The 13,980-nt window shown below is 39.7% G+C and overlaps 1 non-coding gene across 1 annotated transcript; it reads left to right on the forward strand.

Annotated features, from left to right (window-relative positions):
• The first annotated feature begins 12,873 nt into the window (after nucleotides 1–12,873).
• On the forward strand, nucleotides 12,874–12,980 carry LOC131495187 (U6 spliceosomal RNA). Its single transcript, XR_009253818.1, has one exon. It is a non-coding gene; the product is annotated as a U6 spliceosomal RNA (small nuclear RNA).
• Nucleotides 12,981–13,980: the final 1,000 nt, after the last annotated feature.

Here is a 13,980-nt window from a genome sequence, read left to right on the forward strand (position 1 = left end):
CTAGCTTTTGTGGATCAGGGCCCTAACTCTGTGACATTACATTGTAACTTGAGGATTTTTTTTTTTTTTTTTTTTTTTTTTTGTCAAATAGAGACACAAATTTCTGTGTAGTAGAAAATTAACTGCAGAGGACAGTTTATCCATTTTATATCTAACATTTTATATCTAGCAATTTTGGCTTCAATATTCTTTTTTTTTTAAGATTTTATTTTTAAGTAATCTCCACACCCAGAGTGGGGCTCAAACTCACAACCCTGAGATCAAGTGTTGCATGCTCCAACTGCTGAGCCAGCCAGGCACCCTGAATATTCTTTCTTTAATCCTTATAAATTCTCAGTTCCTCATCTGCTCTTCGATTATGCCTCTGCTGATTCCCTCTTAAATTAGTCAAATAAATTGACCATTCTATGTTAGTTAATAAATCGATCATTTTGTATTAAGTGAGTTAAACACATTGATCATGGGAGTCATGTTTTTAACTTTTTGAAAATCATGATTTAACAGTATTTAGGAATCTCCATATTTTGCTGGCAATACCTAGAACATAACAGACACTCAGTGCAAGTTTGTTGAATAAATGAGTGAAGAATCAACTAAAAATTGAACTACTGCAGGAAGCCTGAAGGAGCCCTGAGTCCTGTTGGCTTTGGATCCCACCCGGTCTCTATTATCTTCATTGGTAACTTTGGACTTTGTCTTTACATTTCATACCAGCTTAAACCAGAAAATTTAGTTCAAACTTCCTTTACAGCAGTGTGAGCAGAAGGATTATTATATACAGTTGAAGAGAATAGTGAGTTGAGTTCATGCTGTCCCATTAGGTGTAGGTTGGGTGGAAGCCTCTGTCTGCCCATGGACTCAGAAGCCTAAGTTAATTCAGTCTAGACATTGATGGAGGTTCTGTAAAGCCTTTAATATTTACCATTTGGTCCACCTCTTGACCTTTCTTCACTCAAATGCACAATTTTCTTTTCTTCCTCCCTCACTCCATTTTTCCACCTTGGAAGTCATTCTATTCATGTCTCTTGACAATTCCCAGTGCCTATATTTAAGCATCCAGATTCTTCACTTGATACCCTCATAGTTCCTAAATGTGCATCCACATATTCAATCCTTTTATTATTATTTTTTAAAAGGCACGTCTGTATCATTGATCAGTTAATGATTGAGTTCTCCGACATGTAATAAGAATCCGGAAAAAAAAAAAAAATGATTCTTTAACAAGGAGAGGACCTACTTTTTTTCACTTAACAAAAAGTCCAGACCTAATTTGGCAACTGAATGACACTACCAACAACCCAGGCTTCTTCTGTGTTTCCACAGAGACTTGCCTGACATGTGGTTTTCATTCAAAATGTTGTTTAGCATTGCAAGATGAATACTCCTTTTCCATCATCAAGTTCACAATCTAGGTAGAATGAAGGAAAAAGGTGATGGGCAAGTATACATTTTGGGTGAGTGAGTTTCCTTTTAAGAGCATTCCCAGAATCCTTTCCTAGTGATTTCCAATGACATCTCCTCGGTCACTACTGTGTCACATAGCTTTACACCTTTTGCTGTAAAGGAAGCTGAAAAATATATAGTTATCCCAAACCAAATACTTCATGGCTCTTTTACTAAAGAAGGAGAAACTAAATATTGGGTAGGTATCTGTGATTATTTTTCTTATTTTTATCCTAACACATTTGATTTTATTTTAACAGATATACCAGATATGTTTGATACTCCTCTCAAAATTCCTAATCACCAAAGAAACAAGTATTTGTAAGTCATTGTTTTAAATTAAATGATTCCAAATTATCAGCACAAATAAACTGGGACATTGAAGAATAGCAGACTAATCAGACATATTGGGCCACTTGGGAGTTGAATCCCAGTTATACAGTTTACTGGCTATGTAACCATGGACAAACCTCCTTGAATCTCATTTGTCTTAATCTCTAAAATGAGGATAAAAGAATAGCACAGCCTAAGCAAAAGTTCCTTAGAAAACAGAGTCTATGACAAAACTCATGATTAAGGCCTTCCTGAAAGGCCTTAAGCAGAGTGGGAGTGCAATTAGAAAAGAATATTTAATCAGTTTTTCAAGATGTTAAGATTATAACAGAATTCTAGAATTCTGAGATAATTTCTTTCCTATGGGGTTAAAATGCTCTTTATATTGTGAAATTATGTAATAGTAGTTTGAGTTTACTTTTGAATGCTCTCATTGAAAACAAAAAATTGGAAACCTGGCATCTCTGTGTTGGTTCTTAGTTTTTAAAAATGTCCTGACCCTTGTAATCCTCTTGATCTCTAAGATTTCTTCTTCACCTGATACTATCATTATGAGAAGATGAGATCTTATGTACTTTAAAAGAGTCATGTAGCTTCCAGCAAGATTTCCAAGACTTGCTATCACTAAGAGAAATGGCTGTTTTAGAAAGATATTGTGCATGCAAGCCCATTTATTTTATTCCCATTGAATTCAGTTTTCAAGTAGCTTCTAGGATAAAGCAGAAAAAAGTCTTTCTTTCACCATAAAAAGAAACAGGAGTATCTGGCCTATGTCAAACGTCCATGTAATATTAAGCAAGTACAGTGCCTGAAATATATTAGGTGCTCATTACATGTTTGTGGAATGAATTTAGAGAAGACTCCTTTCTTTTTTTTTAATTGAGGTATAATTGACATATGTTGGCTTCAGATGTACAACATAATGCTTTAATTTTTGTATACACTGTGCAATGATCACCCAATGAGTCTAGTTAACATTCGTCACCATACATAGTGACAGATTTCTTTTTCTCGCAATGAGAAGTTTTAAGATTTACTCTTAGCAACTTTAAAAATACAAGGTAGTATTATTAACTATGGTCTCCATGCTGTACATTATATCCCCATGACTTATTTATTTTATAACTCGAAATTTGTACCTTTTAAGTCCCTTTACCCATTTTGCCCATCTCCCATCCCCTGCTTTTGGTAACCACCAATCTGTTCCATACAAATTTTAGAATTGTTTGTTCTAGTTCTGTTAAAAAAAAAAGCCATTGAAATTTTGATAGGGATTGCAATGAATCTGTAGATTGCTTTGAGCAGTATGGGTATTTTGACACATTGATTCTTCCAATCCATGAGCACAGAATATCTATTTATTTATATCTTCTTCAATTTCTTTTATCAATGTCTTTTTTAAAATGTTTATTATTTTTGAGAGGGATAGAGAGACAGAGGGCAAGCAGGGGAAGGGCAGAGAGAGAGAGAGGGAGACACAGAATCCGAAGCAGGCTCCAGGCTCTGAGCTGTCAGCACAGAGCAGGACGCTGGGCTCAAACTAACGAACTACGAGATCATGACCTGAGCCAAAGTTGGATGTTTCATCAACTGAGCCACCCAGGTGCCCCTTTTATCAATGTTTTACGGTTTATTGTGTATAGAGCTTTCGCCTCCTTGGCTAAGTTTATTTCTAGGCTTTATGTTCCGAGTGCCTTGGAAGTAGTCATCTACCCAGAACTGTGTCTCCAGTTGTTAAAGTCCCATGGGACTCAGGTGTACAAGCCTGGCCTGATCTCCTGGCCTCCAGAGCAGGTGGGCAGGGGTGTTTCCTGGGTGACAGCTGCAAAAACAAGGTCACCATATGTAAAAACTAGGGCACCAAATTCTGCTGTGTAGGACCCTCCTCTGGGAGACAGTGGTGCTCCATAGCATGGCACAGGGGGTGTGAAAAGATCGTGCCCACTGGCTGGAGAATGGCAGAGAGGGAGGACAGGCACTTGCCAGAAAACGACAGCAACAACAACAACAAAGGAAGAAAGACAAAAAAGAAAAAAAAGGAAACAAGTGCCATCTTTTTTGTTGTTGTTGTTTCTCCTTTTTCTCTTTTCTCTTTTTTCCTTGTGTCTCAGTCTTATGTACCCACTTCAATGTGGATTTTCTTTCATTTGCCTGATGTAAAGGGGTTGCTCTGCTAGGTTAGTTTTTTTTTCCCCCTAGAGGAACTTATCCCATACATAGCTATAGATTCAGTGTGTCTGTGGGAAGAGATGAGTTCAGCACCTTCCTATGTCACTATCTTGAACTGGAACTGACAAGGTTCTTTCTTATCTCCTATATATTTCATTGGGCAAGGCTCACCCTCTAGGCATTTAACTCCCCAGTATTTCATGTTTGTAGTATGAATAAAAAAATGTAGACCTGATATGGGTATCTATAATATTACTACATCATAAAACATAACCAGTAATAATCCTATGACTACTACATGAGAAAATTATGGGAGATATTTAAAAAAATTGATATCATTGTCATTATTAAGGAATGACAGAAGTAGACTGTAGCAATAGCACATAAAGCAAATGTTCTAAAAGAGGAATCACATGTGCTTCACATTCCCTCAGGAGGTTGAAGCAAAGATAAAAGTACCAACAGATTAGCCTTAATTCATCTCTTTGCCACAACAGATGACAGTGCTTTGTTCAAAATAGTTGCTGAGAAAAGATATTCAATCAGGAAAAACACAACAGAGTCAGGGGGAAAGTAATAAACCGACTGCCAAACCACAAAAAATGGCAAGTGATTATACAGCTTTTTTATGTCTCACGAAGCAATGAGTTGGCATTAATTCCCAGTTGAATGGTGAGTTGTCTACAGATACGGTGGCATCACTGAAACATGTCCCCAGTCACCTGTGACTATCCATGTTTTGGGTTTATTTCATTCAGGCCATTGCAACATGCAGAACATTTGACAATTAGGTTTAAGTACAAATGCGGTTTTTTTCCCTCCTGGAAAAATGGCATAAACTGGTAGGTAGCAACTGAACAAATATTTGAAGTTAATGGAGGAGTAGTGAGTAGATGAAGAATGTCCGCCAGCCTTCCACAAGATGGGGAATCAATTGATGTTGAGTACTGAAAATGTATATATATATTTAAGTTTATTTATTTATGTTGAGAGGGACAGAGACAGTGCACGTGGAGGAGGGAGAGAGAGAGAGAGAGAGAGAGAGAGAGAGAGAAAGAGAGAGAGAGAGAATCCCACCCAGACTCCATGCTGCTAGTGCAGAGCCTGATGCAGGGCTTGAACCCATAAAACTGCATGATCATGACCTTAGCCAAAACCAAGAGTTAGGCACTTAACCAACTGAGCCACCCAGGTGCCTTCAATTTATGTTGAGTATTTAAAGTAACAGTGTGTATATACAGGGAGGTGGCTTGGTCCACAAGATTGGAGTGTGGATGGATACTTTCCTGTATTCCAAGAAAATGGAATATATCCATGGAGCTTTCAAACACGTGCTCTTCTAACTTTATACTCAGGTCGATGAACACCCACCCATAAGAAAACCCAGGCTAAGGTAGATATTGTCAGATGTTTCCACTGAGTAGCTCATAGCTTGTGCTGATTATGGATTATTCTGTTCTGTGGCCACAATTCTGGGTGGGTAGTCATTTGAGGCATTTTACAACGTTGAAGTATCCTGAAGAATGGAGAAGGCTCTGCCTTCACATTCAAGGATCAGTACCACCACAGAGATAAAGTCATAGTTATAAAAATTATGGCTACATTTTGTAGAATGATCTTTTCTCTTTCATTTTTGATTTATTTCTAAGTAGATCATGTTTATGGATAAGAACTTTTTGAGACACTCTTTACTTGTTCAATTCCTTCATTGTTTGTTTCAAGGGGCACATTTGGGTGAGTACTAATAGCACTTAAAATGAGCAGGTATTATTTTCCACTCAGAAAATAATATGTGCTAATTATGAAAAGAACACTCTTATGGAAAAAAAAAGATCACCCAGTGATAATCAATGTTATCATTTGAATGTATTTCCTTCCAACTATTTTTTTTAATGAATCATTTATATATTTTTTAACATAGTTGTGACCATACTGAATATACAAGTTTGTGCAGGGCCTTCAAGTGATTCATGTTAATGAGTGATAGGGGGGGAAAAAGGCCAGAACAAATGAAAACGAAAGATAGATGAAAAGTCTCACTGTAATCAACGGTCTAAAATACTGCTTCCACCAAATGTTTTCCTGAAAGGCTAAACAACACCTTCTTTAAGCTGCTGTCACATTTTCTTCTTCTTTTAAATAAAGGAATTAATTATGTGGTTATTGTGATTTCTTTCTACATTATCTCATGTGAGCTTCCCAAAATAATAAGTAACAGTTGTACCACCATTTAACATTAATTGATACAGTTGGGTCTAAAAACCAGGTGTCTGAACTCCATTTTCCATTACAGCAGACTCCCACCCTTGGGATTTGATGGATGCAAATACCTTTGTAAACTCTGCCCTGGCCACAACTCTTAGTCACTTTGTTTGGCATCTGGACTAGAACAAAATGAATAAGTTTTCGAGGCCTGGTCTAAGACCCTAGGGGTCATGCCTGGACCCCAAGTTTAGAGGTTCTCTGGGAAGCTAGTTGATTTGTTCTGTCTATGATATGAAAATTAGAATATCTGAAAGGCAGATGTTAGGTTGGAATCTTTGTCCCCTTATTTCTAGTTATGCGACTTTTGAAAAATTATTTAACCCCTCTGAGCCTTAGTTTTCTGATCAGTAAAGTTAGGAATAATATTATCTCTCATGGCATATTATCTCATGAGGTTTGACTATGATCACACAACTTACAGTGATAGAAAGTAACTCAGCACATATTAGATGCTGAAAAATAGCCAAGCCTCCCAAGGGTTCCTCAGACGAGGGGCCTCAGACCATTTGGATCCACACTTAGCCTTGCATAAAAGGAGAGATGAGGAGATATTTAGGACTCGGGGCGAAGAAAAGGATGGAGGTTCTCCAAAGACTTTCTCATTGCTTTCCAAAGACTTTTAGGTAGTAGTGACCCATATTTGTCTTTCAACCTCCAGTACTTAAACACTTGAGTGCCTAATATGTGCCAGAAACCTTTCTAAATGCTAGCGATGCCCTACTGGAAACAGACTTCCAACAATGGTTTCTCAAATTAGTCCGTGTATGGTGGGGGTAACTTGTGCATTATGTGAAGGCATGTTTTGAAGCAGCTTTTATTTTCTTTGCTCCCTCATCCTGTTCTTCAGTTTGCACCAATATGCAAATAATCATATTCAGACTTAACTGATACCATTTAGTGCTTGGGATTTGAACTCAAGTCTGCCTGATTCAGTATCTGTTCATTCTTCTGCTATGAAGATTTACCATGTATCCACCTCAGAGGGACCCAATAAGTGTCAATCTTTGGACTCTACACTCAAAGAGCAGAGGAGACAGGACAGAAATAATAATGACCAATGTAAGACAGTATTGTAACTCCTTAATTATTTTTAAAATGAAGCATGCCACGTGAGTGAATTTTCCAGGTAATCTAGGCAATATTTTTCAAGGTTCAATACAATTTTGACTTTCACCATCTTTTGAGAGAAACCATATGGTATAACATCATATTATTTTCTGCATTTTTAACCAGACAACTTTGAACCTAATTTACCTTTGTTCAAGGGATGGAACATCTTGATTTTGCTCATGAATGTCCTTGGGACTTCTGTTGTTTCTTTGTCTCTTTCCTCTTAGTCTAAATCTCAATCATTACTTCCACCATGTTTTGAGATCCTTTCTTTCTCTTCTCTTTCTTGTTTTTTAATTTTCTTTCCTGTCTGCTGGTGCTAATCTTTCTGGCCTAAAACGCCAAATAAGTGAACAAGTTAAAACTGTGGCAAAGGTCTTGTGTCCACGTAGTAAAGTACAAGTTTTAATAAGGGTGCTATTTACTCTTTGTTGCCTGAACCCACCCCTTTTCCCATTTACTTCGACTGTGGATGTTTTCAGGGTAGAGGGGGAAGCGTTTTAGCTAGAGACAGACTGCCGTCCAGATAAGCGAATGTGACACTACAGTTCTTCAAGAATGGCAAGTATGTCAAGGACAGATGGAGTTAGTAAAGGTTGGGTGCTCGGGGCTGGAGCCAGGCCTCTGGGAAGAATTAGATGGGGAATGGATTCAAAGGAGGAGGCCAGGAGACACAGCCTAAGCAGAAGGAGCTAAGTGCCAGAGGAAAGAGAGATGGGCGGCCACACACTGAGCATCTACTGCAACCTGGCTATTGCATTTAATCCTCAAAGTATGTTATGTAGGCATTGTGCTATTTATGTGCTTCCATCCCAAGTTCTCCCCCCTGTCCTTCTCTCCCCTTCTCCTCAGTCCTCTAGCTGCCCCCTGGGTTGGGTTCATGCAAGGCAGTGACAGGCAAGTGGAAGATGAGAGGAGAGTGAGGTCAGGGTATTTACTCCTCTGGGTCACTCTGGGTTGGCTGCACCCCTCTCCCAAGACATGCAGCTTCTGTTAGGCACTCTTCTGCACACAGCTAGTGCCCCAGAATGCTGCCCTCCCTTCAGGCTGAGTGTCATAATTGCTCCACGCTGCAGATTCCCCTAAACGCTGCCCATACCTTTGTGAATAGTCCTTGTATGAAATTTGCATCAGGGGCACCTGGGTGGCTCAGTTGGTTGAGCTTCTGACTTTGGCTCAGGTCACGGTCTCACGGTCTCATGGTTCATGGATCCAAGGCCTATGTTGGGCTCCGAGCTGACAGTGAAGACCCTGCTTTGGATTCTTTGTCTCCCTTGTTCTTTGCCCCTCCCAGGCTTGTGTTCTCACTCTCTCTAAAATAAACAATAAGGGGCGCCTGGGTGGCTCAGTTGGTTAAGCGTCCGACTTCGGCTCAGGTCATGATCTCGCGGTCTGTGGGTTCAAGCCCCGCGTCGGGCTCTGTGCTGACAGCTCAGAGCCTGGAGCCTGCTTCAGATTCTGTGTCTCCCTCTCTCTGACCCTCCCCCGTTCATGCTCTGTCTCTCTCTGTCTCAAAAATAAATAAACATTAAAAAAAATTTTAAATAAACAATGAAAAATTTTTTTTTAATTCTCATCAATTACCAAATTTGGGATGTCATCAGTATCCTGCTATTACCCTGAGTGACCCAGACACTCTGTTTTCATTCTCCTTTCGTAAATGCGATAAATGAATTTTAGATTTTTATGTAATGTGCCCATAGTCACACAGAAATAGCTGGCTGTGAGATTTGAAGTCAGCTCTGTCCACTGCCTATGTCCTTCGCATGACGCCAGTCTGTATGAGTATTCATGGGAAAAATTAAGGGACTAGTATCTCTAGTGGGGAGGGATCCTCACTGTGAGATGAAGAAAGAAAAAGTCATATTCTATAAACAGTTAATTGGCTGCCTAACCTGGGCAAGATGCTGTAATGACAGGATCACAGGACATTAAACCTGGAATGGTCCTTATCTGTAAATAGTTTTCATGCTGTGCTCACTGGAGCCCTAGCAGTTCCTCACAGAAACCTCTGAGATTCCACGAGGAACAGACACTAGGCCGGCCTTAGGCAGTCTTGTGTGCTTCATGGAGGGCAGATATACTTTCATCGGCTCTAGTTTTCCTCTGTGCTCACTGAATGAAATCCCGAGAGAGAAGGTTCTGAAGCTTTCCTTGGTTTCTTCTTTACAATGAGGCTGTCGTATTCTGTAAGACGGCTGGTGCTATTACTCAGATGGCACATAGGAGATACCTGGCTATAAATGAATGTACATGTCCTTCATATTTTCATTCTTTTTGAGTACATCCAGAGAGGAAAATTCAGTTTAGGGTGTGAAGTTTTTCCATTTCATCTCTGATTCAGTAGAGATAAATTAACCATGAATACTCCTTTACGTGTGGCTTTGGTCTGAACAACTGAAGCAATTGGAGGGCAGAGAAGACAGACATGAGCTCTACTCTGAGTCCCGGCAGGGCAAACGTATGCCTTCTCTGGTCACATTCTGGTATAGCCACCTTGCCTCATGTTAATGAACACATGGTCAAATGATTGGTCCATGAAATATAGGCCCTTACTCATTTATAAACAGCTGCTCCTAGTGGCCCTTCACCACTTGAATAACATCCTGTACTCTTTTCTTAGGCTTTGCAAGGCACATCCTGAGCTGGAAAAGTTTTGCTAGGCATTCATCTTGAGCAGGGTTTCTCCAACAGTAATGTTTGAGAGCCACTGATCTGGACAGGTAGGTGGGGGGTATACTGCACATATACATGTACATTCTGTTGTGTGTGCACCCAAACACCCCTACACACACACTACATCCACCCCTCCATAGTGTAGCGTCAGTCACTAAATACTTCAGTATACCAAGTCAGTGGTTCTCAAGCTTGGCTGCAAAGTAGACTCACCAAGGGGGCTTTAAACATTTCTTAATTTTCTTTTAAAGGTTATTTATTTTTGAGAGACAGAAAGAGACAGAGAATGAGTGGGTAGGAGCAGAGAGAGAGAGGGAGACACAGAATCCAAACCAGGCTCCAGGCTCTGAGCTGTCAGCACAGAGCCCAACCTGGGGCTCAAAGTCATGAACTTGAGATCATGACCTGAGCCGAAGTCAGATGCTTAACCAAGTGAGCCACCCAGGTGCCCCAAGGAGGCTTTAAACATTTCTAATGCTTAAGTGACATCCCAAACGATTTAAATCAGAAACTCTGAGAGTGATACTCCAGGTTATTCTAAGTTGCAGCCAAGTTTGAAAACCAGTGTACGACATTAGATGTTTCTTATGATGAGGTGCCCTTGGAATCCATTTAGTTTTTAAGAATAAAGGATTTAAAACTTAAAAAAAAAAATACAACATTTTGGGGGTGCCTGGGTAGCTCAGTGGGTTAAGAGTCTGACTCTTGATTTCGGCTCAGATCATGATCTCCAGGTTTGGGAGTTCAAGCGCCTCATCGGACCTCTGCTGTCACAATGGAGCCCAATTTAGATCCTCTGTCCCTCTCTCTCTCTGCCCCTCCCCCTCTCATGCTTGCTTGCTCGCTCGCTCTCTCTCTCCCCCCACCCAAAAATAAATAAATATTTTAAATATTTTTAAAAAACACTATCTTAAAATAAAACATTTATTTTCAGAAAATGTTTAATTTCATACATGCTTCCTTCTGCCTCTGGCTATGATGGGGTCACTGGGATGGGAGCACCCTCTGACAGAAAACAATGAGAAATCTGGATGAAGTGTATGGGGTAACTGTTTCTGCACATTAGACAATAGGCGGTACAGGACCGTGATTCACAAGAGAAAGGAAACAAGGTGGACTTTCTGTGCATCTGGCCTTTCTGTCTGGAGGCACTTTTCAGATTGTAGTGAAGGAAGGAGACAGAGGCTGGAATTTTGGAAGAGCGAGGCGTCTGGGATTTGAGGGTCAGAGTACCAGACAGGAGGGAACTGTGCAGAGAAAGAGCTCCAAAATCTGCATAAAGGTCCCCTTGAGTATGGTGTTGAATTCTAAACCACAGATGTGACGGGTGAGAGTCCGTGAGTCTGACTGGGCTAAGAACAACCACACAACTGTAAATTGAGGAGTTCCTGGAACACACACAAGGCTGGGAGATGTCTGAGGTTTGGTCAACCAGAGTAAAGAGTCCTTATTGAAGCCCCATAGGATTCAGTGGTGACAGTGGAGGGTCATGCCTTACAAGAGAAAATAAACTAGTCAAGGACACTCAAAACCTGCCCTAAAAAAAGCTCCTAAGAAAACTTTGAAAAGCTCAGGCTGAATAACAAGTAATTTAAGTGCCTGCCCAAATAAAATCCAATACTTTTTAAAGGAACATATATTTTTAAAAAATGTCCAGCACTCAACATTGTAAAATGCACAATGTCCAGGATCTAATGAAAGAAAAAATATTGGACATATGAAGAAGTAGAAAAAAATGCAACTGACTCCAAGGAGAAACAGCAATCACCATAAACAAGATAAGCAATGACAAAGGTAATGACATTAGTAGACAAGGATCTGAAAACAGCAAATATAAATACCTTCAAGGATTTAAAGGGAAACACAAGCCTAGTGAGGAAAAAAATGAAGGATTTAAAAAATGGAATTTCTAGAAATGAAACAATATCCAAAATTTCACTGGGAGGATTAACGACTGATTAGACACAAAGAAGGAAACAACAACGACAGCAACAACACTGAATTTGAAAGCACAGCAATGGAAACAATGTCGACTGAAGCATAGAGGGTAAAAAGACTAAATGAACAGAGCTTTAGTGTCCAGGGGACAATATGAAGCGTCAAGATACGTGCAAATAGAGTTTTATAAAAAGGGGAGAGGAAAAAAAGGAAATTATTTGAACCCCTCCCACCCCCGGCAACATTCTTTGCAAATTTGAGGAAAAATGTCAATCCATGTATTCAAGATGCTCAACAGAACCCCAAGCAGGTAGAGCAAGGAAAACCTCAAACATAATAAAAGTTTTGAAAACCTGGGATAAAAAGTAAATCTTAAAAGCAGCCAGAGAAAAGAAATACACATTACATACAGAGTAAAAGATAAGAATCTGTGGATTTCTAATCAGAAACAATGTAGGCCAGAAGACAATAGAATGACATCTTCAAAGTGCTAAAAGAACAAAAGCCATCAACCCTGAATTCTCTACTAGTCAGTGGAGCATGTGACTTTTGATTTTGGGATGTAAGTTTGAGTCCCGTGTTAGGTGTAGAGGACTACTTAAAATCTTTTTTTATTTATTTTTATTTTTTTTTAACGTTTATTTATTATTGAGAGACAGACACAGAGTGTGAGCAGGAGAGGGGGCAGAGAGAGGGGGAGACACAGAATCCGAAGCAGGCTCCAGGCTCTGAGCTGTCAGCACAGAGCCCAACGTGGGGGTCAAACTCACAAACTGTGAGATCATGACCTGAGCTGAAGTTGGTTGCCTAACCAACTGAGCCACCCAGGCGCCCCTACTTAAAATCTTTTTTTAAAAAAAGAAATAAAGACTTTTTCAGATGAACATAGTCTGAGAGAATTCATCATTAGAAAATCTGTGCTATAGAAAATATTAAAGAGTGCTCGCTTCGGCAGCACATATACTAAAATTGGAACGATACAGAGAAGATTAGCATGGCCCCTGCACAAGGGTGACACACAAATTCGTGAAGCGTTCCATATTTAAAAAAAAAATACTAAAGAACACCAGACATGGTAAATATACATAAAAAACTCTTGGTCTTAACAACATGAATAAATACAAAAAGTTACTAATGAGATATACCACTCTTTCTTCAATACTACGTCTTTGAAATCCATGTGTGTTTTGAATTTACATCGCAATTCAATTTGTGTTAATCACATTTTTTAATGCTTAGTTTTGTATATATAGAGAGAGACAGAGACAGAACGTGAGTGGGGGAGGGACAGACAGAGAGGGAGACACAGAATCTGAAGCAGGCTCCAGGCTCTGAGAGGTCAGCACAGAGCCCAACTTGGGGCTCAAAAGCTGTGAGATCATGATCTGAACTGAAGTCGGATATTCAACCGACTGAGCCACCCAGGCACCTCTGTGCTCATCATATTTTAAAAACTCAATAGCCACATGTGGCTAAGGGTTACTGCATTGAGCAGAGTGGCTCAGGCTCAGGAAATGGTTTATTTCCTCATTTACTTACTGTCATCTGAAAATAATGCATTTGTTTACTTTCTGTCTCACCCTATTAGAATGTAAGCTCTAAGAGACAAAGGACATTGTCTTGTTCACGTTGTATGTCCAGTGGCTAAGATAGAATGCAGAACCTAGTACATGGTAGGTACTACCATTTATTTCTTGAATGAAAATTGTTTCAAAGGAGAAGACGTGGATACTACATACAGCAGACAGGAGTTTCAGGAAATGTATTCTAAGAACAAGAATGGCCCTTAGAGGAGGTTCAGTGAGTACAGACTTTGAAATTTGATGAATATAGGCTTGTGACACTTTAGGCTTTTCATAAACCTCGATGCAGGGATGTCCAGAGTGGATGGGGTACGGGAACAGTGGGAGAGTATTTTATCTGCGACATAGTTTTAAATTGCCAGGGCATGATGATAACAAAAAGTCTTACTTATCTTCTAAAAGAAAAGGGAAAAAAAGCCCACATACAATGAGCCCTCTCATTGCCTGCCCCTGCAGCTCTCAC

Source organism: Neofelis nebulosa, chromosome 14 (genome assembly GCF_028018385.1).
Source record: "Neofelis nebulosa isolate mNeoNeb1 chromosome 14, mNeoNeb1.pri, whole genome shotgun sequence".
NCBI lineage: Eukaryota > Metazoa > Chordata > Mammalia > Carnivora > Felidae > Neofelis > Neofelis nebulosa.